We start from the raw sequence: 15,760 nt of genomic DNA, 5'->3' as shown, positions 1-15,760 counted from the left end.
GTTGGGCAAGATAGCACCTTCGTGCTTTTCTCATTGTATTACCTAGTAGGTCTGCACACATACACACATCAGTCCACCCCCATTGTGAATGTTGTCTTGTATCGTTCATCAGCTTCCCCAAACTATTATGTGTCTTTTGTTCTTCCTGAGTCTCTTTCTTTCCAAAGGTTGTATATAGTAGTCATTTGGTGGCTCTAACTCCCTACATAAGATGTCTTGGGTTTCATTTTTCCTTTTCTCTCCTCAGTGGTGTTTGCTGAATGACAACAATTTAGGAATGCTCAACGTGCTGTTGATTCTTTCAATACACAGTATTGTTCTTGTAAAACTGTGACATTCCACAGAGCTACTGCCACTGTCCTTTCTTTGAGTGTCAGGCTCTGAAACTCTCAAAATTTGCTGTCCTTGGTTCCTCATGGTTGTCGTCTGTCTTTATGATTTCATGATTAGACAATGTGGAATTACATTACAGGCATTGCACTAAAAGTGATGTGATTTATGCATTTATGCATGAGAACTAAATAGATTTTTAGATTCCTACTTAAACAAAATCTTTCCATGACAGTAGCATACTGATGAGAAAAAACATACACACACAACAGAAACAACGAAACAACAACAAAGCATGCTCAGTATTGAGACACTGTCAAGATTAAGTTCTACCAGCAAAACTGAAGTAGTGTCACTTTCTTTCTGTCAATATATAGACTTACTAACCATGATCATCCTTTTTTAAAAAAAAGAATTTAAAAAAAAGATGGATTTGACACACTCACCATTTAATCATTTCCAGCAAAATAGACGTTTGGCTGAACTATGTCAAATGAATGTAATATAGGATTTGTTTGCTGCTTTTGAAGGCTATGTTTTGGAGAAAGCAATCTTGCTGTGAAACAGTGTGGAGATGTAAATTTTATAAGGCTGACTCTTATTAATCACCATTTCCCCCTGTGGTTTGTTATCAGTACAATTCTCTGTTGCTTAATCTAGAGCTATGCACACCAAATTGCTGATATTTAGTAGCTGATAAAGAAATCTTTAAAAAATAATATAAATGAATGAAATATAGATAAACTGTGAAATAGATATCATTACAGCATGTAATATTAAATTCCTCCTGTCTCCTCTGTCGGTTTGTGAAGTGATTGACATTTTGTAGCTAGTTTAAAATTATTAAAAATTATAGACCCCAGATGTCTGCTTTAATTTCTTTATGGACTCCGTCTGATTTTGCACTCACATGAGAAGAGGAAGCCTGGCCACTCCATCCCATTGCTCCTCAGAAGCCAGTTCTGTGTGCTGAGAACACTGTGTGGAAAAAACAAAGATGAACATTTTAGACACAATTCCAATGGCAGGTGACACTTGGCTTGATTTTTATCATCTGTTTCAGAAATATTTGTGTGTGGATTCAGTGTTGGCTATGGGAGAAAAGACATTTTTCCAGAAGATAAAAGAAAACGTCTATGGAAAAAATCTGTGCTACTCAGACTTGACCCTACCTAGATTTAGGTATATCAGGTATCAATCAACTCTTCCTTCCTCTCCCCAAAATCCAGTCCCACCAACAAAAGTGAACCCTCCACAACCACACCACTGCTGCCCTCACTTTTTTTAACAGCTTTATTGACATACCATACAATTCACCCATTTAAAGTATATAATTGAATGGTTTTCAGTATACTACAGATTTGTGCAATCAAATTTTAGAATATTTCTAACACCCCCAAAAATAAACCCCATACCAATTAGCAGTCACTCCCATCCCACTTCCACCAGCCATAGGCAACTATTAATTTATGTCTGTCTATAGATTTGCCTATTTGAACATTTCATATAAATGGAATTATACAGGACGTGATGGCTTTGTGTCTGGCTTCTTTTACTTAGCATAATGTTTTCAAGGTCCATCTATCTTGTAGCATATAACAGAACTTCATTCCCTTTTATGGCTAAATAATGTCCATGGTGTGGATACCACATTTTGTTTATCTGTTTATCCATTGATGGACATTTGGATGGTTTCCACTCTCTGGCTATTATGAGTTATGCTGCTGTGAACATTCATGTGCAAGTTTTTGTGTAGACCTGTTTTCAATTCTTTTGACATCACCATTTTTGCCATCACTGCCTCTGTCACTACTAAGCCAACACTTCCCCCACCATCATCTCCACCAGCACCTGTACCAGCCTTACCTCCACCACTGCTACTACTGCCTTCATTGCCACCACCTTCCCCTCTCCTCTTCCTCTGCCACCTCTCCCTCCTCTTACCTAATATCTTCAGCATCTCCATCTTTATCACTGCCATCTTCCCAGTCACCAGCATAACCTCCATCCCCTGCCACCACCACCAATGCCCTCAACTTCACTTCCTCCACCACCTTCACCATCACCACCATCACCTCCCTCACCACCACATTCACTAACACCACCATCACCTCCCTAACCTCCATCTCCTTCTCTGTCTCCTTCTTCTATCCCATAATAGTGATACAGATGAATTTGTCCTGGTTGCCTTGGCTGGCCACCAGATAATTTCATCCCCAAAAGCAGTTATGGAGGTTTGCTACAGAAGTTAAGGAGTGGAAATGGGGATGACAAACGTCATTCTCAATAACTGTTTGCAGTTCTTCACCCTCTTCCCAAGCCTCAGAATCAGTTCTAGATATACCCAGATGCTCAGGGAAGTTATTCTGAGGAACAACTATAACAATACATTTCTTCTTGAAAGAGGAGTAGAGAGCATGCTAGAAGACGGAGAAAGTGGATAAATATGCTACATATGTCAAAGTTGCTAAGGGGTCAATGTATGGGTCATATTAGAAAACTCTCTCCCAAATTCCATCTCCTCTCAGTGAGGTGTGTTTCCACATTGTATGAGTAATTAAAACCCCATACTGGATACATGATAATCGAGATACAAGCATTTTGCTTTAAGGCTCACCACATAATTCATTCTGAAACCCATTTCCTTGGATAATTGAGTTTGTCCAGCCTCAACTCTTCTGCAGCCAGTTCCTTTTGGCTAAAAGAGGACATATTCCCTGGGAATGAATCAGCTCTGGGTAGGAACCAACTCAGGAAGTACATTAGAAATATAACGATTGGGGAAAGGCTAAATCTTCGGCCCGCCTCATCCATGGCCCTTCTACAAACAACCAGAAAGTGAAAGGTGGTCCCAGGTCCTAGGAGCAGAGTCCTTTTCTCTTGCCTGCCTCTCCATTTCTAGTTTCAGTTTTCCTTCTTTCACATCCTCCCTCAGCATCTCCTTTGACCAACCTTCCCGATCTTTGTGTCACTAATTGGCCAGACAATTGATGACTGCACTTGAAATTAAGAGAAAAGGAAGAAGACTCATACTTGGTGATCATCTACTACATGCCAGGTACTGTGTTAAGTGCCTTATTTATGTTGACTCAGTTAAACTCTCCTAAAAATGCTACAAAGTGGGGATTATTAGCCCATTGTGCAGAAGAAGAAATTAATAGTTTATTTGAACAAGACCTCTCAGCTAATAAGTAATGTAGGTGTGATTCAAACCAGATGTGTACTTCCAAAGCTATAGGGAAGCCTGGAAGATAAATCCAGGATTGTGCCTCTCTCAGTTCAAGCAGCCAGGAAACTCCAGGAGATATTTGGCTTCACAAAGAGCAGCAAAGACAAATGTACTGGATTTCTTATCCAAAAGTCTTAGTGACCCTTTGATTCATTCTTTCATTCATTCATGAAATATTTATTGAGCTTCTACGCCAGGTCCTGCTCTGAGTATTGGGAGTACATGGGGCAGGGGGAGGGGAAGAGGCAGCAGAGGGAACAGGGAAAATTCTCAAGCATTCATTGAATTTATATTCAAGCTGGGGGAGATAGATAAACCAACAAGTCAAAAATGAAGTATATTAGATAGTACGTGTCACACAGAAATGTAAGCAATGAGGGGGAAAAAGAGTGCAGAAAGTGGACAGGGTATTATTTAAGATAGAATGATTGGGGAAGACCTCACAGATAAGTGAAGTTTAAGTAGAGAATTCTTCAAGGCTTGGAGTAAACAAAGTGGTATGTCCAGAGTGAATTCATTTAAGAAGCAGGGGTTGGGAATGAGAAAACAAACGTACAAACTATATCTTATCATTTAGTAATCCTGGAGTTCCTCCTTGGCAACTCAGTCAACACCAGTTTTAACTATTTCCCACACTGTCCAGAAGAAACTTGCAAACTCCTTGGCTCAGAGAAGAAGGATGCAAGTCCACAAGATGAAACAAACAGTGTGCAAGGAATGATCAAGTTAAATTGTCTTAGGAGAGGAGAAAGTGTTGACTTCAAGGTCCAAGATTTAGGAATTCTTGCTCTGGGTGCTCTTCATACAATCACTGACATACTAGTTTACCTTCAAGCAAGTTAGTCATATATCTCAAGTTCTCCATCTGGGATTTGGAAACTCAAATCTATCTCCTAGAATGTAAGAGACTTTGGAGAACAAGGGAATTAAAGAAAAGTAAACCATTAACAAGTCAGTTAACCCCAATGCCCACAGCTATTTCCAGGATGAGTTGCCAAAGCTCCAGGTATCTAACTATTCCAGAGTCCCAATCTCAGGTGATGTTTCCCACACACCAACTCACCATCCTTAGCTCCTCCAGCCTCTTGCCATAATACAGCTTCAAAACCATTCTGTTCAGGGGGCTTCCTGCCTTAAGTTCATGATACTGTCTCCACAAGCAACTCAGAAAAATGTGGCCCATAGTCCTTCTACTAGACACTGCTAGTGCTGTGCCCATATCCTCTTGAGCACTTACCTCTACTCACAAAATGCTGTTTGCAGTGAAGAACACTGCAAATTCTCTGTCTTGGGACAGAGAACACCAGAACTGCTAAAGTTTTAATGTCCTGGGAAGCAATCCTTAACCAAGGGTGGATGGGGATTGATGAGTAGATAGATGCCCAGTTTCCTTGGCCCCAGGTTGGGGTAGCCCTGAGCTGCGTGTTCTACACTGTCTGCCAGAGCTCCCCCAGCAGAATCAATCTCCAGTTCCTCACACGGTACCTTGCCTGGTACTTATCACTATTTATTGGCTGTCTTTTCTTCTCTCTTTCCCACCTCATTATTTGTGTTTCCTGGAATCTCTTCTCAAATAAACTACTTCCCCTGAAATCCTTGTCTCAGGGTCTGCTTCTGGGAAAGCCTTACCTCAGACAATACATTCTCATGAGATCCATGCCAGCTTCTGAGCATCTCCCCCAAGACACTGCTGTAGAGAAATGTGCTCTAAATTTTTCACGACTGAAGTTTAACCAGTCTTTCTAATGTCTATCCAAAGGTCATTAAAATCAAGAGCATTAATACTGCTTTTGCCATTTCTCATGTCCAAAATAGGAATTATTCCCAAATGAGTTTACCCTCTACAGTTCTACTAATATTACGTGTTGTTTTCACAGCTGCCAATACTATTAATGATAATAAGGCCAACTAGACAAAGGATCCAAAGAATATGGTGGAGGCTGGAACCCTCTGTAAGTTTTCTACTGCTTTGTAACCAACTGCTCCCAAAACATGGTGACTTAAAACAATAAATATTTATTTAGCTTGCAGTGCTACAGTTAGGCATTTTGAGCTAGGTTTGGCTGGGAGTCTGGTCTTGGCTGGCTTCCTCACATGACAATGGTCAACTACAGGTCAGCTGGGCAGCCTAGCTTCTGGGAGTTGGCAGATGGTGTAGTATCGCATTCTCCAGGAGGTCAGCCGGGACTTTTTCTCATGGCAAAGTCAGAAAGAGTGGAAGCATGCAAAACCTCTTCTAGGCTCACTGCTTCTACCATATTCTATCAGCCAAAGCTGGTGACAGGACCAGTTCAAATTCAAAATATGGGGAAATATACTCCACTTCTTATTGGGAAAAGTTTCAAAGTCATATTGCAAAGAGAAGGGTGAATAATATGGCAATCTTTACGATCATGCTACCACAACCTCAAAGAGGCCTGTGGAGTTCTACTTCTCTCCTCTGTGTCTTTAGAATCTCATGGAAATGGGGTTCCTGAGTGGGGCTGTCAGTTAAGCATCTGACTCTTGGTTTCCTCTCAAGTAGTGATCTCAGGGTCGTGAGATCAAGCCCCACATCAGTCTCTGCACTCAGTGCAGAGTCTGCTTGAGATTCTCTCCCCCTCTCCCTCTGCCCCTCCTGCTTGTGTGCTCTCTTTCTCTCTCTCTCTTGAAAATAAATAAATAAATCTTAAAAGAAAAAAAAGAATCTCATGGAAACAAAAGGTTAGGGTGAGCTCTCCATGTGTCTTAGAGTGGACTCATGCTAATAGCCTTCCCTTTTAGTAATATTTAAAACAGAAAGTGTAGGGCTCAGCAGGGCCAGCAGCCCAAGGGAGGATTTGAGAACCGTGAGCAGAATGATTGTAGGATTGAGGATTGCTGACAAGATGTGGCAGCCTGAAGGTGATAAGACTGACCTTAATCCTGAAATAGAGAAACTAATCCCTCCTATTCAAAGCAATAGGGTTTCAGCACCATCATTAACCCCTAAACAACAGAATTTGAAAAAAACAATTTCAAAATGTTCCAAGTAGAACTGCATCCTCAACCAGCACTTGACAAATACCCTCATTCTAGAAGCTTCTGTGGTTTTTCCTTGCCATCTTTCATTTGTTGCTATTTTTTGGGAATTTTGTGGGATATTTCTTGGGGGAGAGGGCTTTCTTTTATTTTCCTTTCCTCCCAATCTTTTCTGTGCAAAAATATACCGTTCTCTTTGCTAAGAGGATAAAAAAGACTGATTACTCAGGGATGAAAAAGAACTTATGTGTGTCAGAGACAGCTTAAGTATACACAAGATGTATCCTGGGTGTCTGGGGGAGTGGGGATGTGGGAGGTGACTGCTGTCTTCCCAGGCACTGTCTTACTTCTTTAAAGGAACTGTGACAACCGCCAGTTTAGGAAAGATGAGACAAGTGCTAATGGTGTGTGTTTTTTAACTTTCAGGGGCTGTGCAGATAGAAAGCCCTAGAGACCTAAACCCATATTCTCATTTGTTATTAAAGGCAAAACTCCAATCTAGGCCAAGTAGATTCTCTAAGGGGCTAGAGCTTTTATACCCCTCCACTGAAATCCACTTTGTTTTCCACACCTATTGATTCGACCATGACAATGGCCCATTTCAATTTCTGCCCGCTGAACTTTGATGTATGCACCTAAAATGCAAATAACGTATTCAGCTCCAAGAATAATGAGCAGTTCTTCAGTCAAGATATCCCTACTAACTGTCTCAACTTAACTTTATTCCAGAACAATCACTTCAAGTGACGAAAAATCACCCGAGTGCCTTGGAAGTGCTTTTCCCCACCCCCAGGGGGTTGAGTTAGGGGGTGTTACCAGCTGCTTCCTCAGAAAACAAAGCCTGAGACAGAGGCAGAATTCTAAGTAGTTAATCTGGGAGTGTGACTCCAGGGAGCAGGGATGAGTGGCGGGAGAGGGAAATGCTGAAGGAGGGAGAGCTAATTCAAGAATGCACGATAGAGTTAACTAATGCTATAGGCACCTGGGTGTTTAATTCCCATGAGGCAGCTGAGAAATCTTGAGAAATGCACATCAGGACCATCTTTCTGGAGCAAGAAAGGAGACTTACCCAGCTGCTTCCATCTCCCTTTGGTCGAGCACAGTCATGGGACAGCGCCTTAACTCCCCTGTACTTCTGGGTTGTGCACGTGTAGGTCAAGGGGCTCTTCTCGAGGAGAAAGAAGAAGTTCTAGGGCAGAAGTGAGAGGTGGGACTGAAGTGGGTACCAACAGTTCATACTTTTATGAGGCTGGTTGAAGTCTGCATAAAACTGGTTGCCACTACTGTGGCTGGAATAAGAGACAGGGACAAGAGAATCTGAAGGTATGTTTAAGAAATGTCTGACATTCACTGCATAGAGTTGTACAGGTTGCCTACTGCTCAACCCTAGGGAACATCATTCACATCATAACAACAGCTCCACATTTCCCTGCTCAATATATAGGATTTCAACTGAGATTTTGTTTGAAGGAGCTTCCAGTGATAAAAAAGAAAATGCAAAGCAAGCAAACAAACAAATAAAACCTTTAAAGCCACTGTTCCAGAATAACTTGAGGACAAATAGAAAAGGCAAACTATAGAATAGATGGCAAAAATGGAGTTCTAAATATTGGTGGTGGAGCCAAGGTTTTTTTTTTTTTTTTTTTTTTTTTGGATGGCCTACCAGGTCCTTTATGCAGTTGAATTTACAAGGTGACACCAAGTTAAGACAAAATTCCAGCTTGGATCCCCTCATCTCCCTCCCCTGAATCCTGATCCACTGGCTGCCAAAGCTTGAAGGGGTTTGGGGTAGGGTGCCTGGTCATGGGAAAAGCTGCTATGGTTGGCCAAGCACATGGGTAGAGGAGAAGGTTTCATTTCTTCACAATCTGAATGACATCCTCGTCCTCCAATGTATGATCTTTACCCACTTTTTGAGGATTGTGTTTCACAGACAGGCCCCAGACCAGAGTGTATTTAAATTCTTTGATAAGATTTTTGTGAATCTTCATGCAGAAATCCTCCACCGTAGTCCTAGAGTAAGGCAGCACCACTGGGGATGTATAATCTGGCAACTGGCCTTTGGGTTTGGTGTAAATCCTCACTAGTTTCAGGTAGTCACAGATCTTTTCCAAGAGGTCATCAAAATTCCAGCAGTGATGGGCAGAGATGGGTACACAGTGAGGCACCTTATAGATGATATCCAATTCCTCAATGGACATCTGATCAGTCTTATTCAACACATAGATACAAGAGATGTAAACTCTGTTTCCTTCTACCACGTTGATGAGGTCATCCACTGTGGCATCACTACGCAGTGTCACATCAGCATTGTAAATTTTGTATTCAGCCAGAATGCGCTTCACAGTTTCAGCATCCAGCTTACTCTGAGGGCAAGTGGCCATGAGATTAATGCCTCCTTTATCCTTCTTTTTAAAGCCAGTGTTGGGGGGTTTGCTGTTCAAGTGAATGCCGAAGGCTTCCAGCTCATTTTCAATTATCTTTTTGTGTCCCAAGGGTTTCAGGACATCCAGAACAATCAGGATCAAGTCACATGTTCGGGCCACTGCAGTGACTTGACGGCCTCTACCTTTCCCATCCTTGGCACCCTCAATGATACCTGGAAGATCCAGGAGCTGGATCTTGGCAACTTTGTATCCGATGACACAAGGCACAGTGGTCAGAGTAGTGAACTCATAGGCTGCTACCTCAGAATATACCCCTGCCATGTTACTAAGCAGTGTTGACTTCCCCAGTGATGGAAAACCCACACCCAGCATCACCTGTCTTGGCCACATCAAAACCTTCTCCTGGTCCACCACCACCTCCACCTTTTGGGGTAATGAGCTCTCTATGAAGCTTAGCAAGGCGAGTCTTAAGCAGCCCTAGGTGGTGTGCTGTGGCCTTGTTCTTTTGAGTCCGAACCATCTTGGCTTCAATCTCCACAATCTTGGCTAAAATGCTGCTCATGGTGGCAAGTCACGGGGGGTTGAGGGGAGAGTGTAGTGATCTCTGCACAGACTACTTCCCCTCACACAACCGCTGGGGGACCTCGAGCCAAGGTTTTAGACGATAGCAGAAGAGTAATAAGGAAGACTTGTTTTTGTTTTTTGTTGTTGTTGTTGTCGTTTTGAATCCTCAAGACCCAGAGGCAGAGGGCCAGAAAGTTCAGCATGAGGAGGAAGAAAAGGAAAAAGGGACACCAAAGAAGATAAAGTTGAGCAATTCGGGCAAAGTGATAACAGAAGAAAATGGGGGCGGGAGTGATGTAACTAGTTAAAGGGAACAAGAAAGAAATATAAAAGGGAACTTTTAAATAGAAATAGTGACTGGAAGACTGGAGGACATAGGGCGAGCCACTTGCAGGCTACTTCTCTTTCATCTTCTCGAAATAACCCCACCTGTGTTCCTTGACCCTCCTCTCTTCTCATGGCTGGTGTCAAGGTGACCCTGATTACAAGTTTCTCTCGCTTGAAGCTACTTTCTTTTAAGTTGTTCTCATCTTTAGTCCCAACTCATCCAACATTTCTCCAAACTCATTCTCTGACCAAAATATTTCACACCTCTCTTCTCTCATCTTCTTACATCTCTCCCCATGCCCTTCAAACTCATCTAAACTTCTAGTTCCTTCTTTTAAGCTATCTATCAATAACTCCAGCTTCCGATGTTGGCAAGAGCCCCGGGGCATGACGCTTTCCACTTCACGTCGGCAACTTCAATTTTCTGCCCTTCAACCTTGGACTACAAACCCCAAACTCTGGACCAATGTAGCCCTCTGCCTGATTACCCCCGTGCCTGGGATTTGGGGAACACAGGTTAAAAATCACACAATTACCTGGACTGATGCCAATAAAAATGTATGGTCCCACTGGAACTCTCATGCCCAGCAGGTGGCAGTGTAAATTGGTACTACCCCTCAGGAAAACCATTTGGCAGTATCTACAAAAGTACAGACACTAAGATTTAGCAATCCCATTCCTAAGTATCTACTTAACAGAAATGTGTACTTTTGTTCACCGAAAGACACATACATACAAGGATGTTCATAGTAGAAATAGTCATAATAGCCCCAAATTGGAATTTACCTAAATGCCCATTAACAATAGAATTGAGAAATCTATTATGGTTGTTTACACATGTAGTACATACAGCAACAAGAATGAGCAAACTACAACTAAATGCTCTTGCATGTAGCGACATGCATAAACCATACCAATTCAATGTAGCATGAAAGAAGCCAAATATGAAGAACATATTTGATTCCATGCATATAAAATTTAAGGACAGGATAAATTAATCCATTGTGTTTGAAGTTAGCATAGTGGGTACCCTTGGGGTAAAGGGTTAGTGAGTTAACCAGGACACAAAGTCCTCTTTCTCGACATGGGTACTGATTACATGAGTGTGTTCAGTTTGCAAAAATGCACTGAACTATGTAATATGATATGTGTGCACTTTATGGGCTATACATTATACCTCAACAAGAAGTTTTGAAATGGTTGTAAAAACAACAAGCTACTTCATCTGGCTCTCCCTTCGGCTGCTGGGGTCTTTCAGATATAAAGGAACCCCTCCTGCACTACCCTTTTACCTCCTTTCTCTTAGCATGACTTTACCTTATTTTAAGAGAAAAGTGCAGTTGTCAGCAGAAGCATAGTTCACAATGTGAAAAATGCTTCCCAATGTGAAAATGCTTCCTGGAGTAGTGCAGCTTGGCAGTCTGTAATTATCAGGCACAAATTATTTGCATTTCCTGTCCCTCCAGTTTCAAGATTGTCCCTCTCCTCTGTTGTACTGTTTTCCCACATCAGTCAGGCTCCTAGAGGGACTATTAATAATAGGGACTATTTATGAAGGTGTGGGCAGGTTTAGGGAAACCAGGAGGGAGAGTGCAGCCCCCTGGGACTAGCCTCAGTGAGGGACCCTTCCCATCTGTACTTCCAAGGACGTGAGGGAAGGGTCCAGTTCCCTGAACCTGGAAAGGGTGGCTGGATTACATGGAGAAGACTGCCTGGCTGAAGATGGTGCTAAATTATGGCACCGTGGTAGAAGGAAGCTGGAGATAAAACTAAATTATGGCACCGTGGTAGAAGGAAGCTGGAGATAAAACACCACAGTTTCCCTCCCCTCCCACTTTCTGATCCCTGGCCTTTCTGATGCTTCCCACAAGCTGAACCCCACCAGGAGCCGGGGGGAAGGGAGGAGGTGAAGTTCACACAAGTTGCCCTGCCAGGCAACTCTTTCTGCCCACGGGTCCTGTCCTGTGCTTTAATAAAACTACTTTTTGTACCAAAATAACCCACAAAACACAAGTTGGCCTGCCAGATGCAGACAGGGCAGAGAAGGGAAAGGTGTTGGCTTGGGAGGGTGAATGACGGGATCAGCACACTTCCTCCCCACAGGCATCGCCCTCTGGTCACTCTGACTATGGAGGGGCGCCTGGGTGGCTCAGTCAGTTAACGGTCTGCCTTGGGCTCAGGTCATGACCTCAGGGTCCTGGGGTCAAGCCCCGTGTCTGCTCTGCAGGACGTCAGCTTCTCCCTCTCCATCTCCCTCTGTCCCTCCACTCCACTTGTGCGCACTCTCTCTCACCCTCTGTCTCAAATAAATAAATCTTAAAAAAAAAAAGTCAAGGAGAACACGGGACTCCTCTCTTCCTCTTGTTTATGAGCCCCAGGGAAACTCCACTTCTGCCTTTTTTTTTTTTTAAGATTTATTTATTTATTTTAGAGATAGAGTGAGCATGAGAGAGAGGTGGAGGAGGATCAGAGGGAGAGGGAGACAAGCAGACTCCCCACAGAGTGGGGCTCGACCTCATGACACTGGGATCATGACCTGAGCCAAAATCAAGAGTTGGACCCTTAACAAACTGAGCCACCCAGGTGCCCCTAGCTCACTGCTTTTGTTCTCTCATAATGTTCCTACCATATTTTCCCCCTTCCCCCCATCCATCTCCACCTTTCAGCTTCTGCTCTCATTGCTTACTTCATGCTGGAGATATTTTTTAGTCAATTTTTTGGATATATTTTAGTTTCCCAAAAAAGGAAATCCAATTAGCTCCTCCCCTATGTTCATAACAGCAACATCATAGGTTGCTGACCAGAGTGTGTTTGGATTGGCTGAGCTCAGTTACCCTTGGTTCAATTAGCTATTGTTGGAGGGTAAGGTCATGTTATGCAAAACATGGCCACCTAAGCAGCTAAGGAGAGGGAGTGCAGTGGGTGAGTATCTCTTGATACCTATATATTTATCTTAAATCTTTATTGTAAACAATTTTCTTTTTAATTTAGATTCTCCCCTAAACAGAGCCTGAGAGATGGACTTAAATTCAAGTAGTTTCTTTGAGAGATGATCCCAGGGAGCCCAAGTGAGGGATCTGTGGAAGAAAGGCCAATATGAGCATGTGTTGTCAATAGCACCACTCCTGGTAATGAAGCTCAATTCCATTTGACCTGTGAGAAGTTTACAGAATCCCTCTCAGAATTGTCCACTCTAAAGACAAGAGGCAGGCATTCCCCCCCCCCCGCCCCCTGCCACCAACTTTACTCAGTTATACATAATTAACATATAACATTGTGTTAAAAGTGTACAAGGGGATGATTTGCTACATATTTATATTACAAAATGGTTACCACAATAAGATTAAATAACATTGTCCCCTCAGGTAATTACAGTTTTTGGGTGTGTGGTTTTACCAGAGAACCGGCTCAGAACTCAGGTTCAGCTGCTCACTGCTTAAAAATCAGTACTTAGGAGACTAGTGAGGGTGGGAAAGGAGAGTTTGCTTTATTCAGGAAGGCAGCCACCTGGGAAGATGGTGGACAAATGTCTCAAAGACCAAGGGTTTTCAAGGGGAAGGCACAGGAATAGAGAGGGGAGCTCCATGCAGGAGAAGCAGGTGCCCAGGCGGTTAGTCGTATGTTGTTTGGACCCTGAACAGATTTGCTGGCATCTGGGGTAGCTGTTTTTGAATGTGGTCAGGACTTATCTTCTGGGAGAGTTTGGTTCTTCACTCCTCTAGGCCAGCTTCAAGGAAAGAAGGTCAGTTCTGCGATAGATCAAGGTATTTCGGTCTTAGGGACTCAAAGCAAGGAGTCCATAGCTTAAAGTAAGTTAACCGTTAAGACCGGTTGGAGTGCTGTTAAAATAAGAACGTTTAAAATTTTCTTCTTTAGCAACTTTCAAATGTAAAACACAGAATCATTAACTATAGGCACCATGCTGAATATTAGATCCCCAGAACTTACTGGAAATGTGTACCCTTGACCAAATCTCCCCATTTCCCCCACCTCCTGACAACCATCATTCTACTCCCTGTTACTCTGAATTTTTTTTCAGATTCTACATATAAATGAGATCATACAGTACTTGTTTTCCTCTGTCTGATTTATTTCATTTAACATAATGTTCTCAAGCACCTTGCCTGTTGTCACAAATGGCAGAATTTCCTTCTTTTTTATGGCTGAATAATATTTCATTACATATAGATACCACATTCTTTTTATCCATTCATCTGTCAGTGGACATTGCATCCCCATGGGGGGATGATTATTAATTCTCTCACAGAGGTGTTAATTCCCCCATACTCCCAAGCTTATGTGTACAGGGCTGAGCAAGTTCTCACTAGGGCCCATGGTATTGGAAAAGCCCTGGACAGAAAGGAAAATTCAAAGTGCATACCAGAGGCAAGATGCTGTTTGCTTGAAGTGAGTCAAAGCCTACACAGAACTCTCTCCCTGTCCATGGCTGAAGTTAGAGCTGCAACCAAGAGACCACGGATGGTTCTCCTACTGAGCAGTAGTAAATATCCATTGTTGTCTGCATGTCTTTGTCTACTCTTTACAGTATATCTCTCATCCCTCTTGACCTTTGATTCAATTCTTGCTTAAGTCACCATGAAACTCATCAGAGTTTCTGGGTACAAAACAAACAAAATACTTTTCAATCCTCCATGCTCCTTCCTCCCTGTGATATGTTGTACTGTTAACCTCCAACTTCAAAACCCTTTGTTTTATGTGAAACCACTTTCCTCTGTGTCTTCTCTCACTCTCTGGCTTCTCTTTCTCAGCCTCCTTTGGTTTCTCTAACTCTGTCCATCATTTAGGTATCAGTGTTTCCCTAAGGTACTAAATTTGGTTTGCTTCTCATTCTACATAAGCCCAACCTTGCCTGTAATAGCTTCAGTTACTGCTTCCATGTGGATGATGCTCCAGAGTATATGCCTGATGCAGGCTCCTCTTCTGAGGCCCAGAACTGCTTTTCCCCTGCCTACTAAACACCTCCTTTCAGCTCACCCACAGGCATTTCAAACTCATCATGACCCACATTGAAATGCTTACCACCGCCCCCTTCCAAACTTTTCTGCCTTGGAGCTGAAGCCAAGTACCACCCCCTCATTATATTGGTTGCCAAGCCTTGTCTGAACCACCTCCTATTATCTCCCTCCTCTGCCCCCTTCTTTCCCATGGCCATATCTGGAGGAGAACAGATTCACGACCAGCCACCCCAATTCCTGCCTGGGTCCACACAACTCCCAGGGTGGGCTTAATAAGCCATCAATCTGATTATGTTATGCCTCTTTAGTCCTTCAGTGGTTACCATCCTTTAGGATGAAGAGCAAACTCTTTAGCAGGACATATGAAGTGATTCATAATCCAGTGGCTGCCAACAGTTAGGACCTATCCATTACAACTGCTTTCCAGCTTACTAAGACCTTGCAGTCACCTGAAAAGGATGTGCTTTCCACTCCCAGCCTGTCTTCCAACCCACTCTGGCGCTCATCCTTAGGACTTCATTCAGGTGTACCAGAAGTCTTCAGATTCCCTGATCACCCTGAGGTAGATTTAGGGCCCCCCCCTCACTCTTGTTGAATACCCTATTCAGTCTTCGACTATGATATGTATCATATAGCACTGCAAATCTGCCTTTCTGTTCTCCTTTTCCACTACACTGTAAACTTGTATCAGTTACTACTGCTGATTAACAAACAGTCACACAAGTTCAGAGGCAGACAACAGTAAATATTAATGTCTCACATTTCTGCAGGGTTCAACATATCTGAGCCGGGTGGTTCTCCTGGTCTCTACTGGGCTCACTCATCTATGGTCAGGTGGGGTTCTGTATCGGTGCTGGGTTTGGCTTTTTCTGGGATAGCTCTCTTCCATCTATCTCTCAGCCTTGAAAGCAGGGATTTTGTCTCATTTATCATGGTACCTGGTGTCG

General features: G+C 42.9%; 1 pseudogene; it reads right to left on the bottom strand.

Annotated features, from left to right (window-relative positions):
• Positions 1 to 8,412: 8,412 nt before the first annotated feature.
• LOC114216360 (developmentally-regulated GTP-binding protein 1 pseudogene) lies at positions 8,413 to 9,508 on the bottom strand (annotated as a pseudogene).
• Positions 9,509 to 15,760: the final 6,252 nt, after the last annotated feature.

The sequence above is a fragment of the Eumetopias jubatus genome, unplaced genomic scaffold, assembly GCF_037043125.1.
Source record: "Eumetopias jubatus isolate StellerSeaLion01/CBP00866 unplaced genomic scaffold, mEumJub1_p1.0 scaffold_9, whole genome shotgun sequence".
NCBI classification, from domain to species: domain Eukaryota; kingdom Metazoa; phylum Chordata; class Mammalia; order Carnivora; family Otariidae; genus Eumetopias; species Eumetopias jubatus.
Note: the sequence above shows the minus strand (reverse complement) of the source record. Positions and strands in the feature narration are given on the sequence as shown.